This window comes from Oncorhynchus gorbuscha, linkage group LG10 (assembly GCF_021184085.1).
Source record: "Oncorhynchus gorbuscha isolate QuinsamMale2020 ecotype Even-year linkage group LG10, OgorEven_v1.0, whole genome shotgun sequence".
In the NCBI taxonomy this organism is placed as follows: Eukaryota; Metazoa; Chordata; class Actinopteri; order Salmoniformes; family Salmonidae; genus Oncorhynchus; species Oncorhynchus gorbuscha.
In genome coordinates, this window is record NC_060182.1 from 47,969,223 (window position 1) to 47,988,221 (window position 18,999).

The 18,999-nt window shown below is 45.6% G+C and overlaps 1 pseudogene; it reads left to right on the top strand.

Moving 5' to 3' along the window:
• LOC124046901 overlaps window positions 1–18,999 on the top strand; it is a 40,673-nt pseudogene that overhangs the window by 15,109 nt on the left and 6,565 nt on the right.

Consider the following 18,999-nt stretch of genomic DNA (forward strand, 5'->3'; position numbering starts at 1 on the left):
GTCCCCTATGTTTTACTCAATGAAAGTAACATACTATATATAGGACAAATTTCATCTTAAAGGTACCGCCATCAGTGCTGGCCCATATGTTAACTACCCTATAAAATCCTCTGAATGTTTTACTCACTGAAAGATTGTTAGTCCACCATAACATATAAGTTACTGCTGTTGTTACTTTTTAAGTTGGACATGTTTAAATCATTCAACTTATACAAGTGACGTTGGCTCTAAGGTCATTTACTCTTCATTTCAGGCTCTTATTCTAAAGCTGACACATCCATACCCCAATCCTGGGGTTGTCATCAGTGTCCTGGCTACCATTGGAGAGCTGGCTCAGGTATGAAATGTTGCCAACCTCTGGCCCTACCAGCAAACAATAGTGACATTCAGTAAAAAAAAAAAAATTGTGTATAGTGTGTTCTATATTATTTAACTGTCTGCCAATGGTGGCCAACTTTGGGATCCCCTGTAGGAATCAACCTTGTATTTTCACAATTGATTTATTTTGATTGTCACTCTCCAAGATGTTTTCTCCCTACTCGACACATCCTAGGCTACGACAATTATAAACACAGAGTACTGTTTATGCACTGTATTATGTAAGGCATTGGCAATCACGGATTTGTGAATTGTGAACCACACAGGCCGAGTGAAGCGAAATGACAGACTGAATACAGTAAGTTGTATATCTGATAGGTGAGGTGCAATGTAGGCTTACTGTAAATTAGCTATGCAAGGATAATGGCCTCTTTGCACCAGAAGCAAGCTCTGATTTGGTTGTTGACACAAGGCCCTCCAGGTGAACGGGTTGGAGATGAGGAAGTGGATGGATGAGCTGTTCCCCATCATCATGAACATGCTCTGGGAATCCTCTTCCCTAGCCAAGAGAAGTGTACGTATGTGCAATTGTATAGGCATAAGTTAATATTTCTATCTCACGTTATCTTCAATTGCAAGCCTTTCCCCCAACCATCTCTTGTAATATCTGCTGTTATTATATTTACCTGCTTTCAAAAGGATGCTATTGTATTGTCTATTCCACACAGTACTGTTAGCAGGCATTTTATGGTACTATTATGGCTTCAGATGTATTTGTGATTTGATGACATTGTCAGTGTGGTAACACTTTCTCCTTTCCACCAGGTGGCACTGTGGACTTCAGTCAAACAGGTTGCCAGCAGGGGATACGTGGTGGAGCCCTAAAACAAATACCCCTCTCTTCTGGAGTTGCTGCTCAACTTTCTCAAGATGGAGCAAAAGCAGGGGATAAGGAGAGGGGTACTCTTCATTCTCCATTGTGGCTCCATTTGGGCTTCACCCACAGTTTCATAGAAGCAATGGTTAAACTCAAAGCGAAAGCACAAAATGTCTTGTATGACGCCAGATGCAGCTGTCAAGATTCACAACACTAATATAGCCCTAGGTGTGGTAACACCTTTGAATTACACTCCTAGTTAAGAATGAGGTGGAAAGTGCTCTGTTTTACCATTTCACATGCCACTACACCACTGATCTAATGTTCTGTCGATAGAGATGTCATATGGTCTAATATTGTGTCTCTGTCCATCAGGCTTTTCGTCTGCTGGGCTTGCTGGAGCCCGGGACCACTACAAGCAGAAGGTGAACATCGACCAGTCACAAGACGCCTCGGCCGTCAGCCTCCCGGATTCCAAGTCCAGCCAGGACACCGGTGAGCTCCGGCTGCTGTCTTTAACACCTCTTCTCTTTCTCACACGCACGCATACACACATATATGCACATTAGCTTTGTTGGTAGGTAGAGATCACCTCTTTTTTTCTTCTTTTTTATATATATATATATATATATATATATATCTCTGTGGTATTAACTTAACACTAGAGAAAAGCTATTTGCGTTACCAAAGGTCCCGGTTCTAGCTGCCACGAGTACCCAATTGCAGCTATGAGCTGGGCTAACAAATGGCCAGATGCACTGATTGACTTTATTATCACTGGAATCTGCTGCATGTAGGGCACCGCTGAGGCCTAGCAATGTCAACAGAATTTATGGCTTGGCTTCACAACCTGTCGGAGCCCAAGTGTCTTTGTACGTCTGCACACTTTGTCTGATTGCGAACCAAAAGATTCAACACGGGGAGGCTGACCTCCGTTCAGACAAAGTGAAGTGTCCCACATATTTGGTCCCAAGGCTTGGAGTTTTTACCATTAAATCCTGATGTATATGGCTTTGTAATGATTTTATAGGTCATATAAAATTCCTAATGGCCCATGCACTGGTGAGACCAACACCTTGACATCATTTGGGTCACAGGATTAGGCTACACTGTCCATTGTAGATTGAAAGTGAATGTTTTACTCATACTCATGTATATATTACATTAATGCATTATACCCACACCGTAAATCACTCATCTTTCTCATGGAGGTAGTACTCTATTACTGTGTGTTGGACTGATCCCCCGAGGTGAATTCAGTCCTCCCAAGATAATAACATATGCAGCCTTCTGTGGCGCCATCTTTTTACTCAGTCCAGAGATGAAACGGCTTGCAAAAATGACAAGTTTTTTTTTCAATCTGCAACTTATGTTTTGTCATATGTGACAAATGTTTTGTCAATGCCGGGAGCATTGCTTGGAAAATGTCAATCGGGACCTACACTACCGTTCAAACGTTTGGGGTGACTTAGAAATGTCCTTGTTTTTTTTGCACTTTTTTTGTCAATTTTAAAATATCAAATTGATCAGAAATCCAGTGTAGACATTATTTAAATTACTTTTGTAGCTGGAAACAGCTGATATTTTTAAAGGAATATCTACATAGGCGTACAGAGGCCCATTTATCAGCAAAAATCACTCCTGTGTTCTAATGGCACTTTGTTTGTTTGTTTCACTTTAAAAGGCTAACTGATTATTAGAAAACCTTTTTGCAATTATTTTAGCACAGCTGAAAACTGTTGTGCTAACTACAAAAGGAATAAAACTGGCTTTTAGACTAGTTGAATATCTGGAGCATCAGCATTTGTTGGTTTGATTACAGGCTCAAAATGGCCAGAAACAAAATACCTTTCGTCTGAAACTGTCTATTCTTGTTCTGAGAAATTAACGCTATTTAATGCGAGAAACTATCTCTTACAATGCTGTGTACTTCTCCCTTCACAGAACAGCGCAAACTGGCTTTAACCAGAATAGAGTGAGTGGGTGGCCCCGGTGCACAACTGAGCAAGAGGACAAGTACATTTGAGTGTCTAGTTTGAGAAACGGATACCTCACAAGTCCTCAACTGGTAGCTTCATTAAATAGTTTAAAGATGGTCCGTTGTATTGCTGCTTTAATCAGGACAACAGTTTTCAGCTGTGCTAACATAATTGCAAAAGGCTTTTCTAATGATCAATTAGCCTTTGAAAATGATATGCTTGGATTATCTAACACAACATGCCATTGGAACACAGGAGTGGTGGTTGCTGATAATGGGCCTTTGCATGCCTATGTAGATATTCCACAAAAATCTGCAGTTTCCAGCTATAATAGTCAGTTACAACATTAACAATGTCTACACTGTATTTCTAATCAATTTTATGTTATTTTAATGGAGAAACATGTCCTTGTTTTTGAAAGGAAAGCAAATTAAGTGACCCCAAACTTTTGAACTAATGTGTTCGTCACTAACACACAGATGCGCTGTGACTTTGGGCTCTGTGGACAGTAATAGTTTTAGCAGGCCTGCTAAAAGGGCTTAGTTTGGAATTGAGGCTCTCCAATGGAGGATATGGTTACATCAAGGTCAGTGTCTGGAGCAGCTATAGTCTATGGAAGTTGGCTGCTGCTGTGCACTGGGGATACTGCAGGTCCTGCTACAGTGCTGGAAAGCAATTGGCTATGTTAGGGGTCTTCAACTTGTGGCTGCAGATCTGTATGTGGCTCCATAGCTGCTCCCTTGTGTTAGGAAGTCCTGGGCTAGGTGCAGCACTTAACCTGAATCACCACCCCAGTGAATACAATATCCAGGCCAAGAGTTGTACACCAAGGCCTCAAGAATGAATATGGTATGATGTTACAGCTCAGAGATCTGATAAAATGCCCCAGTTCCAACAGTACTCTGCATGCTCTGACGCCATGTACCTCACACCAACCTAGATATGTGTTCGGGGGGGTGACAACACTTCAGGTCCCATGAAGACATTAGTGAAGAAATGGTCATACCTAATTGTCAAAGTAAAGATGCCTTAATAGAAAATGACTCAAGTAAAATTAAGTCACTCTGTAAAATATTACTTGAGTAAAGGTGTTTGGTTTTAAACACCTTTTAAATTGCGGAAAATAAACTTAAGTTTCAAAACTTAGTATAAAAAAAAATATATACACTTATAGCCAGGTGAACACTGCCACAATTTACAACCAAACCATTTGTTTAGTGAGTCCGGCAGATCAAAGGAAATAGGGATGACCAGGATGTTTTCTTTTAGTGTGAATTTCACAATTTTCCTGTCCTGCTTTTGGATACCAAGGAAAATGCATGGAGATAAGCACATTATTTTCTTTACAAATGTAGTGAAGTAAATGTAAAAAATAAAGTACAGATCCCCCCCCCCAAAAAAATAAAATAATTGTACTGTAAGTACTTTATACCACTGCATGAAGGAGACATCATGACTTTGACCAGCTGCTATCCACAGTTGTACTGTGCAGCGCAGCGGTAATCTGAGAGAATTTACAGACAAGACACCACTATGTAATTTTGTCACCTAGCAACACTCACTCATCCACATTGCTCTGGCTGGTACATAGGGCAGCAGTAAAAGTGGTCTTTGGCCGTCTTCTCCACCATGGCCTAGATCCTAATGTTGTTTGCGTCTCCATTAATCTCCACATTGTGTAGGGCCTAGTAAAGGCCCCATATACTGCTCCCGACTGGTGCAGCGGTCTAAAGCACTGCATCTCAGTACTAGAGGTGTCACTACAGACCCTGGTTCGATCCTGGCCTGTATCACAACCAGCCTTGATCGGGAGTCCCATAGGGCGGTGCACAATTGACCCATTGTCTGGGTTAGGCCAGGGTAGGCTGTCATTGTAAAATAAGAATTTGTTCTTAACTGATTTTGCTTAGCTAAAGTAAAACAAGGCGATAGAAAAACTTGAAACTCGCCTGTCCAAAGGAACACGGGCGCTCTGCCCAAGTGCCCATCTTATTGCGTTTGGCTTCAAACTAGAGCGTAAAGGGAGGAGCAATTTATAAAGACTGGGACTTGCGTTAGGGGTTGAAACTAAACTCCTTCACTGGACAATTAAACGTTTAATATCAGACATCTGTTTCTTCGACTCGCCTGTAAAACCAAACCCTGCTCACTGCAGCAGACAGGGCTGTTCTTGATCACCTAGGGTATTGTGACTGTGAAGTAAAGAGTTTTTGCTTGGGAAGTGCTCTTTAAAAAAAAATCATGATCAAACAAATATTTCCACCTTTTTGTCTACTTATTAGTCGAATTAAAGAGATGCAATGCTTTCGGAAAGTATTCAAACCCCTTGACTTTTTCCACATTTGGTTACAAACACATTTGGTTACATCCATGTTATTTTTAGCCCTTTTTGTCCCAATTTATGATATCCAATTGGCAGTTAGTCTTGTCCCATCGCTGCAACTCCTGTACGGAATCGGGAGAGGTGACAGTTGAGCCATGCGTCACGAAACACGACCCCGCCAAGCCGCACTGCTTCTTGAAACACTGCTTGCTTAACCCGGAAGCCAGCCACACCAATTTCTCAGAGGAAACACTGTGCACCTGGCGACCAAAGTCAGTGTTCATGTGCCTGGACCGTCACAAGGAGTCGCTAGAGCCTGATGGGACAAGGACATCCCAGCCGGCCAAACCCTCCCCTGAACCGGGTGACGCTGGGCCAATTGTGCGCCGCCTCATGGGTCACCCGGTGTGGCTGGCTGCGACACAGCCCGGGAACAAACCTGGATCTATAGTGAGGCCTCTAGCACTGCACTAAAATGTCGACAATCGACAAACAATAGCCGGTTTAGACCTCTTTGCAAATCTATAAAAACAGAATTTACATACGTTTTCAGACCCTTTACTCAGTACTTTGTCGTTGCACCTTTGGCAGCAACTACAGCCTCTACTATTCTTGGGTATGATGCTACAAGCTTGGCACACTTGTATTTGGGGAGTTTCTTCCATTATTCACTGCAAATCCTCAAGCTCCGTCAGGTTGTATGGGGAGCAATGCTATTTTTAGGTCTTGCCAGAGATGATCAAGTCCGGGCTCTGGCTTGGCCACTCAAAGATATTCAGAGATTTGCCCGAAGCCACTCCTGTGTTGTCTTGTCTGTGTGCTTAGGGTTGTTGTCCTGTTGGAAGGTGAACCTGCGCCCCAGTCTGAGGTTATGAGTGCTTTGGAGCAAGTCTTCATCAAGGACGTCTCTGTACTTTGCTGTGTTCAGCTTTCCCCCTCCTGACTAGTCTCCCAGTCCCTGACACTGAAAAACATCCCCACAGCAGGATGCTGCCGCCACCATGCTTCACCGTGCCAGGTTTCCTCCAGATGTGACACTTGGCATTCAGGCCAAAGAGCTCAATCTTGGTTTCATCAGACCAGAGAATATTGTTTCTCATGGTCTGAGTCTTTTGGTGACTTTTGGTCCAAGCGGGCTGTCATGTGCCTTTTACTGAGGATTGGCTTCCGTCTGGCCACTCTAGCATAAAGGCGTGATTGGTGGAGTACTGCAGAGATGGTTGTCCTTCTGGATGTTTCTCCCATCTCCACAGAGCAACTCTGGAGCTCCATCAGTGCCACAGAGGTCTTAATCACCTCCCAGACCAAGGCCTTTCTCCCCTGATTGCTCACTTTGGACAGGCAGCCAGCTCTAGGAAGAGGCTTGATGGTTCCAAACTTATTCCATTTAACAATGTAGGTGACTGCGTTGGCAACCTTCAATGCTGCAGAAAAGTTTTGGTACCCTGGTGCCTCGACACAAGCCTGTCTTGGAGCTTTGCGGACGATTCCTTCGACCTCACGGCTTGGTTTTTGCTCTGACATATACTGTCAAGTGTGGGACCTTTTATATAGATAGGTTTCTGCATTTCCAAATCATGTCCAATCAATTGAATTTACCACAGGTGGACTCTAACTTGAAGAAACATCTCAAGGATGATCAATGGAAAGATGATGCACCTGAGCTCAATTTGAGTCTCAGCGAACGGTCTGAATTCTTACAAACGTTTCTAAACCGGTTTTCGCTTTTGAGAATTTGTTTTTATTTAAGCATTATTAGAATAAAGATGTATCGTAACAATGTGGAAAAAGTCAAGGGGTTGGAATGTTTTCAGAATGCATTCTATCATGCCCCTTATATTAGCTCATCAAATCAAGAAGTATTAAATGTTGGTTCTACATGAGCAATTCGTCATACTTGTAGAATTTGAAAAGGTATCTAAGTAGCCCAGCAGATGGGCCCTATATGAATGATAAGCTAAAAATAAGAAAGTTCTCAGTTTCAATGCTGAAAGAAATAGGCTTTCCAAAGGTATTATAAAATGATTTCACTTTAGTCGCTCAAGGCATGGAGTAAGTTACCTGTATGATTAGGCAAAATATAATAAAATAAGGTTTCACGGTTTATTTCACGTTTGTAGATGACCCGTGTTGAAACATTAACTTTCCTAACCTTTTACACTTGTTCCCGTATATGGATTGAAAATGGCCTACATTGGAATGCAGTACAAGAACATGCTATACAGTACCAGTCAAAAGTTTGACACCTACTCATTTTCAGTTTCTTTATTTTTACTATTCTACATTGTAGAATAATAGTAAAGACATCAACTATGAAACACATATGGAATCATGTAGTAAACAAAAACGTGTTAAACAAATCAAAATATATTTTAGATTCTTCAAAGTAGCCACCCTTTGCTTTGACAGCTTTGCACACTTATTACATTTTTTATTACCCTTTTCTTTGTACATTTTACTGCTTTTTCTCCTCATTTGGTGGTTAGTCTTGTCCCCTCACTACAACTCACCTACGGACTCGAGAGGCGACGGTCGAGAGCCATGCGCAACCGAAACACGACCCTTCCAAACTGCACTGCTTCTTGACACACTGCTCGCTTAACGCAGAAGCCAGCCACACCAATGTGTCGGCGGAAACACTGACTAGCTGGCGACCGGGATTAGCTTGCTGGCGACCGGGATTAGCTTGCAGGCGCCCGGCCCGCCACAATTAGTTGCTAGAGCCTGATGGGACAAGGAAATCCCTGTCGGTCAAACCCTCCCCTAACCTGAGCGACCTGGGCCAATTGTGCGCTTACCTCAGGGGTCTATCGGGCCGGCTGTAACGCAACCTGGGTTCGAATGACGGGTCTGTAATGATGCCTTAACCACTGCAATGCAGTGCCTTAGACCGCTGCTCCACTCGAGAGGCCAACTTTACACGCTCTTGGCATTTTCTCAACCAGCACAAATAGAGAAAATGAATCACTATCCTTTGATCTTTGATCCTCCCCACGTCTACCTTTGACTCATTCCTCTCTGCCTCCTTCTTTCCACTCCTCTCCTCTTTTGACCTCACCCTCTCACCTTCCCCCCCTACTCACAAGGCATGCAATACGCTCGACCTCATCTTTACTAGATGCTGTTCTTCCACTAACCTCATTGCAACTCCCCTCCAAGTCTCCGACCACTACCTTGTATCCCTTTCCCTCTCGCTCTCATCCAACACCTCCCACACTGCCCCTACTCGGATGGTATCGCGCCGTCCCAACCTTCGCTCTCTCTCCCCCGCTACTCTCTCCTCTTCCATCCTATCATCTCTTCCCTCTGCTCAAACCTTCTCCAACCTATCTCCTGATTCTGCCTCCTCAACCCTCCTCTCCTCCCTCTCTGCATCCTTTGACTCTATATGTCCCCTATCCTCCAGGCCGGCTCGGTCCTCCCCTCCCGCTCCGTGGCTCGATGACTCACTGCGAGCTCACAGAACAGGGCTCCGGGCAGCCGAGTGGAAATGGAGGAAAACTCGCCTCCCTGCGGACCTGGCATCCTTTCACTCCCTCCTCTCTACATTTTCCTCCTCTGTCTCTGCTGCTAAAGCCACTTTCTACCACTCTAAATTCCAAGCATCTGCCTCTAACCCTAGGAAGCTCTTTGCCACCTTCTCCTCCCTCCTGAATCCCCCCCCCCTCCTCCCTCTCTGCAGATGACTTCGTCAACCATTTTGAAAAGAAGGTCGACGACATCCGATCCTTGTTTGCTAAGTCAAACGACACCGCTGGTTCTGCTCACACTGCCCTACCCTGTGCTCTGACCTCTTTCTCCCCTCTCTCTCCAGATGAAATCTCGCGTCTTGTGACGGCCGGCCGCCCAACAACCTGCCCGCTTGACCCTATCCCCTCCTGTCTTCTCCAGACCATTTCCGGAGACCTTCTCCCTTACCTCACCTCGCTCATCAACTCATCCCTGACCGCTGGCTACGTCCCTTCCATCTTCAAGAGAGCGAGAGTTGCACCCCTTCTGAAAAAACCTACACTCGATCCCTCCGATGTCAACAATTACAGACCAGTATCCCTTCTTTCTTTTCTCTCCAACTCTTGAACGTGCCGTCCTTGGCCAGCTCTCCCGCTATCTCTCTCTGAATGACCTTCTTGATCCAAATCAGTCAGGTTTCAAGACTAGTCATTCAACTGAGACTGCTCTCCTCTGTATCACGGAGGCGCTCCGCACTGCTAAAGCTAACTCTCTCTCCTCTGCTCTCATCCTTCTAGATCTATCGGCTGCCTTCGATACTGTGAACCATCAGATCCTCCTCTCCACCCTCTCCGAGTTGGGCATCTCCGGCGCGGCCCACGCTTGGATTGCGTCCTACCTGACAGGTCGCTCCTACCAGGTGGCGTGGCAAGAATCTGTCTCCTCACCACGCGCTCTCACCACTGGTGTCCCCCAGGGCTCTGTTCTAGGCCCTCTCCTATTCTCGCTATACACCAAGTCACTTGGCTCTGTCATAACCTCACATGGTCTCTCCTATCATTGCTATGCAGACGACACAAAATTAATCTTCTCCTTTCCCCCTTCTGATGACCAGGTGGCGAATCGCATCTCTGCATGTCTGGCAGACATATCAGTGTGGATGACGGATCACCACCTCAAGCTGAACCTTGGCAAGACGGAGCTGCTCTTCCTCCCGGGGAAGGACTGCCCGTTCCATGATCTCGCCATCACGGTTGACAACTCCATTGTGTCCTCCTCCCAGAGCGCTAAGAACCTTGGCGTGATCCTGGACAACACCCTGTCGTTCTCAACTAACATCAAGGCGGTGGCCCGTTCCTGTAGGTTCATGCTCTACAACATCCGCAGACTACGACCCTGCCTCACACAGGAAGCGGCGCAGGTCCTAATCCAGGCACTTGTCATCTCCTGTCTGGATTACTGCAACTCGCTGTTGGCTGGGCTCCCTGCCTGTGCCATTAAACCCCTACAACTCATCCAGAACGCCGCAGCCCGTCTGGTGTTCAACCTTCCCAAGTTCTCTCACGTCACCCCGCTCCTCCGTTCTCTCCACTGGCTTCCAGTTGAAGCTCGCATCCGCTACAAGACCATGGTGCTTGCCTACGGAGCTGTGAGGGGAACGGCACCTCAGTACCTCCAGGCTCTGATCAGGCCCTACACCCAAACAAGGGCACTGCGTTCATCCACCTCTGGCCTGCTCGCCTCCCTACCACTGAGGAAGTACAGCTCCCGCTCAGCCCAGTCAAAACTGTTCGCTGCTCTGGCCCCCCCAATGGTGGAACAAACTCCCTCACGACGCCAGGACAGCGGAGTCAATCACCACCTTCCGGAGACACCTGAAACCCCACCTCTTTAAGGAATACCTAGGATAGGATAAGTAATCCCTCTCACCCCCCCCCCTTTAAGATTTAGATGCACTATTGTAAAGTGACTGTTCCACTGGATGTCATAAGGTGAATGCACCAATTTGTAAGTCGCTCTGGATAAGAGCGTCTGCTAAATGACTTAAATGTAATGTAAATGATCTTCATCAGATAACACTCATAGGACTTCATGTTGCACAATACATGTATGTTTTGTTTGATAAAGTTCATATTTATCTAAAAAATCTGTTTAGATTGGTGCGATACGTTCAGTAGTTCTAAAACATGCATTGATTTTGTAGAGAGCCACATCAAATTACAAAAATACTCATCATAAATGTTGATGGAAATTCAAGTGTTACACATGGAATTAGAGATACTTCTCCTTAATGTAACCGCTGTGTCAGATTTTCTTTACTTTACGGAAAAAGCAAACCATGTAATAATAAAGTACAGCGTTCAGACAACAAAGCAGCCAAAAAAATATCTGCCATATTGGGTAGTCAACATTTGTCAGAAATGGCATTATAAATACTAACTTACCTTTTGATCTTCATCAGAATGCACTCCCAGGAATCCCAGGTCCACCATAAATGTTCGATAATGTCCATCATTTATGACCAAATAGCCTCTTTTGTTAGCGTGTTTGGTAACATATCCAAACACGCGTTCAGGTCCAGTCGGACAAAGTTCAAAAAGTTATTACAGGTCGTAGAAACATGCCAAACTAAGTATAGAATCAATCTTTAGGATGTTTTTAACAAATCTTCAATAATGTTCCAACCGGAGAATTCCATTGTCTGTAGAAAAGTAATGGAACGAGAGCTAACCGTGAGTCATGAGCCCAAGGCACTCTGCCAGACCACTGACTCAAATAGCTCTCATGAGCCCCTCCTTTATAGTAGAATCCTCAAACAAGTTTCTAAAGAAGACTGTTGACATCTAGTGGAAGCCTTAGTGGGATATTGGTTATGTTGCACTTCCTATCTACGAAAACTACAAGCCTCAGATTTCCCACAGCCTGGTTGGATTTAGCTCCTCCTAGTTAGCTCCTACGATTCAGTGTCAGTTCATATCATTCTATTACATACAGTACATGCATACCGCAGAATGATAAATCATTGTCATGCAGGTGATAGAGGACCCAAAAGCGACTTAACAGAAACAGAGTTTATTCAAGTCCAAACAGGGAATAACAGAAATCCTCTAGTCTGTAGAGGGGAATAACAAGAGAAGCGGCCACAGACTGCAGGTCGCTTCGGGTAGGCGCAGGCCGTAGTTGACAGAGACACCTGCTCACACGCAGCATCTGATGAAGGCAAAAAACACGACAGGACAGGGCGAAACACAATCACAGCACGGTGAATACTAAACAAGGAACCGACGGGACAGGAACGGAACACAAAGGAATAAATAGGGACTCTAATCAGGGGAAGGGATCGGGAACAGGTGTGGGAAGACTAAATGATGATTAGGGGAATAGGAACAGCTGGGAGCAGGAACGGAACGACAGAGAGAAGAGAGAGCGAGAGAGTGAGAGAGGGAGGGGGAGAGAGAGGGATAGAAAGAGGGAAAGAACCTAACAAGACCAGTAGAGGGAAACGAACAGAATGGGGAGCACAGGGACAAGACATGATAATAAATGACAAACATGACAGTACCCCCCCACTCACCGAGCGCCTCCTGGCGCACTCGAGGAGGAATCCTGGCGGCAACGGAGGAAATCATCGATGAGTGAACGGTCCAGCACGTCCCGAGACGGAACCCAACTCCTCTCCTCAGGACCGTAACCCTCCCAATCCACTAAGTATTGGTGACCCCGTCCCCGAGAACGCATGTCCATGATCTTATGTACCTTGTAAATAGGTGCGCTCTCGACAAGGACGGGAGGGGGGAGGGAAGACGAACGGGGTGCGAAGAAAGGGCTTAACACAGGAGACATGGAAGACAGGATGGACGCGACGAAGATGTCGCGGAAGAAGCAGTCGCACAGCGACAGGATTGACGACCTGGGAGACACGGAACGGACCAATGAACCGCGGAGTCAACTTACGAGAAGCTGTCGTAAGAGGAAGGTTGCGAGTGGAAAGCCACACTCTCTGGCCGCAACAATACCTTGGACTCTTAATCCTGCGTTTATTGGCGGCTCTCACAGTCTTCCCCGCAGACAAAGGCAGACCGGTAATGAAGTCTAAGGCGATGTGAGACCATGGTCGAGAAGGAATGGGGAGCGGTCTGAGACGACCGGCAGGAGGAGAGTTACCCGACTTAGTCTGCGCGCAGTCCGAACAAGCAGCCACGAAACGGCGCGTGTCACGCTCCTGAGTCGGCCACCAAAAGCGCTGGCGAATAGACGCAAGAGTGCCTCGAACACCGGGATGACCAGCTAACTTGGCAGAGTGAGCCCACTGAAGAACAGCCAGACGAGTGGAAACAGGAACGAAAAGGAGGTTACTAGGACAAGCGCGCGGCGACGCAGTGTGCGTGAGTGCTTGCTTAACCTGTCTTTCAATTCCCCAGACTGTTAACCCGACAACACGCCCATAAGGAAGAATCCCCTCGGGATCAGTAGAAGCCACAGAAGAACTAAACAGACGGGATAAGGCATCAGGCTTGGTGTTCTTGCTACCCGGACGGTAAGAAATCACAAACTCGAAACGAGCGAAAAACAACGCCCAACGAGCTTGACGGGCATTAAGTCGTTTGGCAGAACGGATGTACTCAAGGTTCTTATGGTCTGTCCAAACGACAAAAGGAACGGTCGCCCCCTCCAACCACTGTCGCCATTCGCCTAGGGCTAAGCGGATGGCGAGCAGTTCACGGTTACCCACATCATAGTTGCGCTCAGATGGCGACAGGCGATGAGAAAAATAAGCGCAAGGATGAACCTTATCGTCAGACTGGAAGCGCTGGGATAGAATGGCTCCCACGCCTACCTCTGAAGCGTCAACCTCGACAATGAATTGTCTAGTGACGTCAGGAGTAACGAGGATAGGAGCGGACGTAAAACGTTCTTTTAGAAGATCAAAAGCTCCCTGGGCGGAACCGGACCACTTAAAACACGTCTTGACAGAAGTAAGAGCTGTGAGAGGGGCAGCAACTTGACCGAAATTACGAATGAAACGCCGATAGAAATTAGCGAAACCTAAAAAGCGCTGCAACTCGACACGTGACCTTGGAACGGGCCAATCACTGACAGCTTGGACCTTAGCGGAATCCATCTGAATGCCTTCAGCGGAAATAACGGAACCGAGAAAAGTAACGGAGGAGACATGAAAAGAGCACTTCTCAGCCTTTACGTAGAGACAATTCTCTAAAAGGCGCTGTAGAACACGTCGAACGTGCTGAACATGAATCTCGAGTGACGGAGAAAAAATCAGGATATCGTCAAGATAGACAAAAACAAAGATGTTCAGCATGTCTCTCAGAACATCATTAACTAATGCCTGAAAAACAGCTGGCGCATTGGCGAGACCGAACGGCAGAACCCGGTACTCAAAATGCCCTAACGGAGTGTTAAACGCCGTTTTCCACTCGTCCCCCTCTCTGATGCGCACGAGATGGTAAGCGTTACGAAGGTCCAACTTAGTAAAGCACCTGGCTCCCTGCAGAATCTCGAAGGCTGATGACATAAGGGGAAGCGGATAACGATTCTTAACCGTTATGTCATTCAGCCCTCGATAATCCACGCAGGGGCGCAGAGTACCGTCCTTCTTCTTAACAAAAAGAACCCCGCCCCGGCCGGAGAAGAAGAAGGCACTATGGTACCGGCGTCAAGAGACACAGACAAATAATCCTCAAGAGCCTTACGTTCGGGAGCCGACAGAGAGTATAGTCTACCTCGAGGAGGAGTGGTCCCCGGAAGGAGATCAATACTACAATCATACGACCGGTGAGGAGGAAGGGAGTTGGCTCGGGACCGACTGAAGACCGTGCGCAGATCATGATATTCCTCCGGCACTCCTGTCAAATCGCCAGGTTCCTCCTGAGAAGTAGGGACAGAAGAAACGGGAGGGATGGCAGACATTAAACACTTCACATGACAAGAAACGTTCCAGGATAGGATAGAATTACTAGACCAATTAATAGAAGGATTATGACATACTAGCCAGGGATGACCCAAAACAACAGGTGTAAACGGTGAACGGAAAATCAAAAAAGAAATAGTCTCACTGTGGTTACCAGATACTGTGAGAGTTAAAGGTAGTGTCTCAAATTTGATACTGGGAAGATGACTACCATCTAAGGCAAACATGGGCGTAGGCTTGTCTAACGGTCTGAAAGGAATGTTATGTTTCCGAACCCATGCTTCGTCCATGAAACAACCCTCAGCCCCAGAGTCAATCAAGGCACTGCATGTAGCACCCGAACCGGTCCAGCGTAGATGGACCGACATAGTAGTACAAGATCTAGATGAAGAGACCTGAGTAGTAGCGCTCACCAGTAGCCCTCCGCTTACTGATGGGCTCTGGCCTCTTACTGGACATGAATTAACAAAATGTCCAGCAACTCCGCAATAGAGGCACAGGCGGTTGGTGATCCTCCGTTCCCTCTCCTTAGTCGAGATGCGAATCCCTCCCAGCTGCATGGGCTCAGTCTCAAAGCCAGAGGAGGGAGATGGTTGCGATGCGGAGCAGGGAAACACCGTTGATGCGAGCTCTCTTCCACGAGCCCGGTGACGAAGATCTACCCGTCGTTCTATGCGGATGGCGAGAGCAATCAAAGAGTCCACATCTGAAGGAACCTCCCGGGAGAGAATCTCATCCTTAACCACTGCGTGGAGTCCCTCCAGAAAACGAGCGAGCAGCGCCGGCTCGTTCCACTCACTAGAGGCAGCAAGAGTGCGAAACTCAATAGAATAATCCGTTATGGACCGTTCACCTTGGCATAAGGAAGCCAGGGCCCTAGAAGCCTCCCTACCAAAAACTGAACGGTCAAAAACCCGAATCATCTCCTCTTTAAAGTTCTGGAACTTGTTAGAGCAATCAGCCCTTGCCTCCCAGATAGCTGTGCCCCATTCTCGAGCCCGGCCAGTAAGGAGTGAAATGACGTAAGCAACCCGAGCTCTCTCTCTAGAGTATGTGTTGGGTTGGAGAGAGAACACAATCTCACACTGCGTGAGAAAGGAGCGGCACTCAGTGGGCTGCCCGGAGTAGCAAGGTGGGTTATTAACCCTAGGTTCTGGAGGCTCGGCAGGCCAGGAAGTAACAGGTGGCACGAGACGTAGACTCTGGAACTGTCCAGAGAGGTCGGAAACCTGAGCGGCCAGGTTCTCCACGGCATGGCGAGCAGCAGACAATTCCTGCTCGTGTCTGCCGAGCATGGCTCCTTGGATCTTGACGGCAGTGTAACGAGCGTCTGAAGTCGCTGGGTCCATTCCTTGGTCGGTTCCTTCTGTCATGCAGGTGATAGAGGACCCAAAAGCGACTTAACAGAAACAGAGTTTATTCAAGTCCAAACAGGGAATAACAGAAATCCTCTAGTCTGTAGAGGGGAATAACAAGAGAAGCGGCCACAGACTGCAGGTCGCTTCGGGTAGGCGCAGGCCGTAGTTGACAGAGACACCTGCTCACACGCAGCATCTGATGAAGGCAAAAAACACGACAGGACAGGGCGAAACACAATCACAGCACGGTGAATACTAAACAAGGAACCGACGGGACAGGAACGGAACACAAAGGAATAAATAGGGACTCTAATCAGGGGAAGGGATCGGGAACAGGTGTGGGAAGACTAAATGATGATTAGGGGAATAGGAACAGCTGGGAGCAGGAACGGAACGACAGAGAGAAGAGAGAGCGAGAGAGTGAGAGAGGGAGGGGGAGAGAGAGGGATAGAAAGAGGGAAAGAACCTAACAAGACCAGTAGAGGGAAACGAACAGAATGGGGAGCACAGGGACAAGACATGATAATAAATGACAAACATGACATCATGCAATTATTATTCTCAAGATAATCAAAAGCATTTAGCTGTAAACGCCTGTTCTCACCATCTTCAGTTCAATTCATCTAACTTTCTTTCATGGCAACTCCTAAGCAGGCCATGTCATTTGTTTCATAGTCGATATATAATCATATTTCATGACAGTGTAATGGTTAGCTTTGTTTACAGAAGGATGAAAGAAGACAATGTCTGTCAGGAAGAGTTAGGGAGTCTTTGCAGCATGTAGATGGTGCCGGTGTCATTGCATATTTCCCATCACCTGATGAACAACCACAGTACCAGTCTGGTGTTAATCTTTCTGTGCTGTATTGACGTTTCCTGAAAATGACATCTGCTTTAGATGGAACGGTCGTATCTCAGTTATTGTTTTCATATCTACAAAAAATAAGCTATTTTCTTTACTTTCAGAGAGCGAGCTGATCAAGGGGTCGAAAATGTAGATTTTGCCAGATGTTCACTGTCTGGGGACCAGGCCGTGAAGCGTTATTGCTGGCAATTGTCCACGACCAGAGGTAATAAACTGTTCAATGTTCTTTTTCTCTCCATCTCGTCCTGGTCTTGTTGTACATGGAACCTGTCTCGCTTGTATTAAATAAATAAAATGTCAGCTGCCAATTTTCAGATTTTACACCACAAAGTCCAGTGAAAATAGCTGTGTTTATCTGTTGCTGCCAAGTCATGATTTCCCTGCGGGGTTAGCCTAGCAATAACCAAGTGGTGAGACTCATAGCCCTCTATTTAAATGTTTCAGGTACATTCCGATAGGTGTCTGCGTCACATACAGTATCGTCTATTGACATTAGCTTCTATTGTTTGTCCTCGTGTCTGTTTTTCAAGCATAAAGTACTCTTGCCACTTAGTGTGGACACCAGGTGAGACCGCACACACACACACACACACGCACAATCTCTTCACTTCATCCTTCTCCCTAATCCTCTAGGTTATATCAGCTGTTTTGGTGAACCCCTCCCTCATCTGAACTGGCTGACAGGGCACAACATGATCATGGGGAGGTCACTTGGTCGGGTCAACAGGAAGTATTATTAAAGAGATGCTTTACATTGAAATTCAGATAGATGTTGTAGTCCCAGCGTAAATGATCCAAGGTCGGTTTTGCATTTCACCGCCTGATGATTATGACTTCCTATTGACAATTAAAATCCATTCTATTGATTATCAATGCCTTCAGATGGCAAGATGTAAAGATACATTTAGTTAATACTGATTCTTATACTATAATCAACATCACAGCACTATGATTTGCATTTCTTTAAACTATAAATTCCGAATACATACTTATCGTATTTCCCTGTTTTCAAATTGAAAGAGACTATTACAATTTTGTGAATATGAATGGCTGAAATAAAGACTACTCTAAAGGATATATAAGTTGTGGTGTCAATATGCTTTGTCTTGTTGGCATGAAAGACATGCCAAAATGTATAGTTCGGGTTAACTTTACTGTTCGCTGTCAAATCCCAATATGTCCATTCCCTGTGGAACTTCAATATTGCAACAAATTACATATTTATTTAACTTGCTACAAACAAATACAGGTTCTGTACTTTCACATACAGTGCCTTCAGAAAGTATTCACACCACTTGACTTTTTCTATACTATATTGCTACAGACTGAATTGAAAACTTGTTTTTTTATTTAAAAAATAATAATTTCGTCACTGGCCTACACATACCCCATAATGTCAAAGTGGAATGTTTTTCGAAATTGTTACAAATTGAAAAGATAATCTGAATGTTTTAAGTCAAGTATTCAACCCCTTTGTCATGACAAGCCTAAATAAGTTCTGGAGTAAACATTTGCTTAACAAGTCACATAAGTTGCATGGACTCACTCTGTGTGCAATAATAGTGTTAAACATGAGTTTTGAATAACTACCTCATCTCTGTAACGCACACATACACTTATCTGTAAGCTCCCTCAGTGGAGCAGTGAATTTCAAACACATATTCAACCACAAAGACCAGGGAGGTTTTCCAATTCCCCGCAAAGAAGGGCACCTATTGGTCAATGGGTACAAATAAAGCAGATATTCCTTTGAACATGGTGAAGTTATTAATTTCTTTGGATGGTGAATCAATACATCCAGTCACTACAAAGATACAGGCATCCTTCCTAATTCAGTTGCCGGAGAGGAAGGGAACAGTTGAGCGATTTCACCATGAGGCCAATGGTGACTTTAAAACAG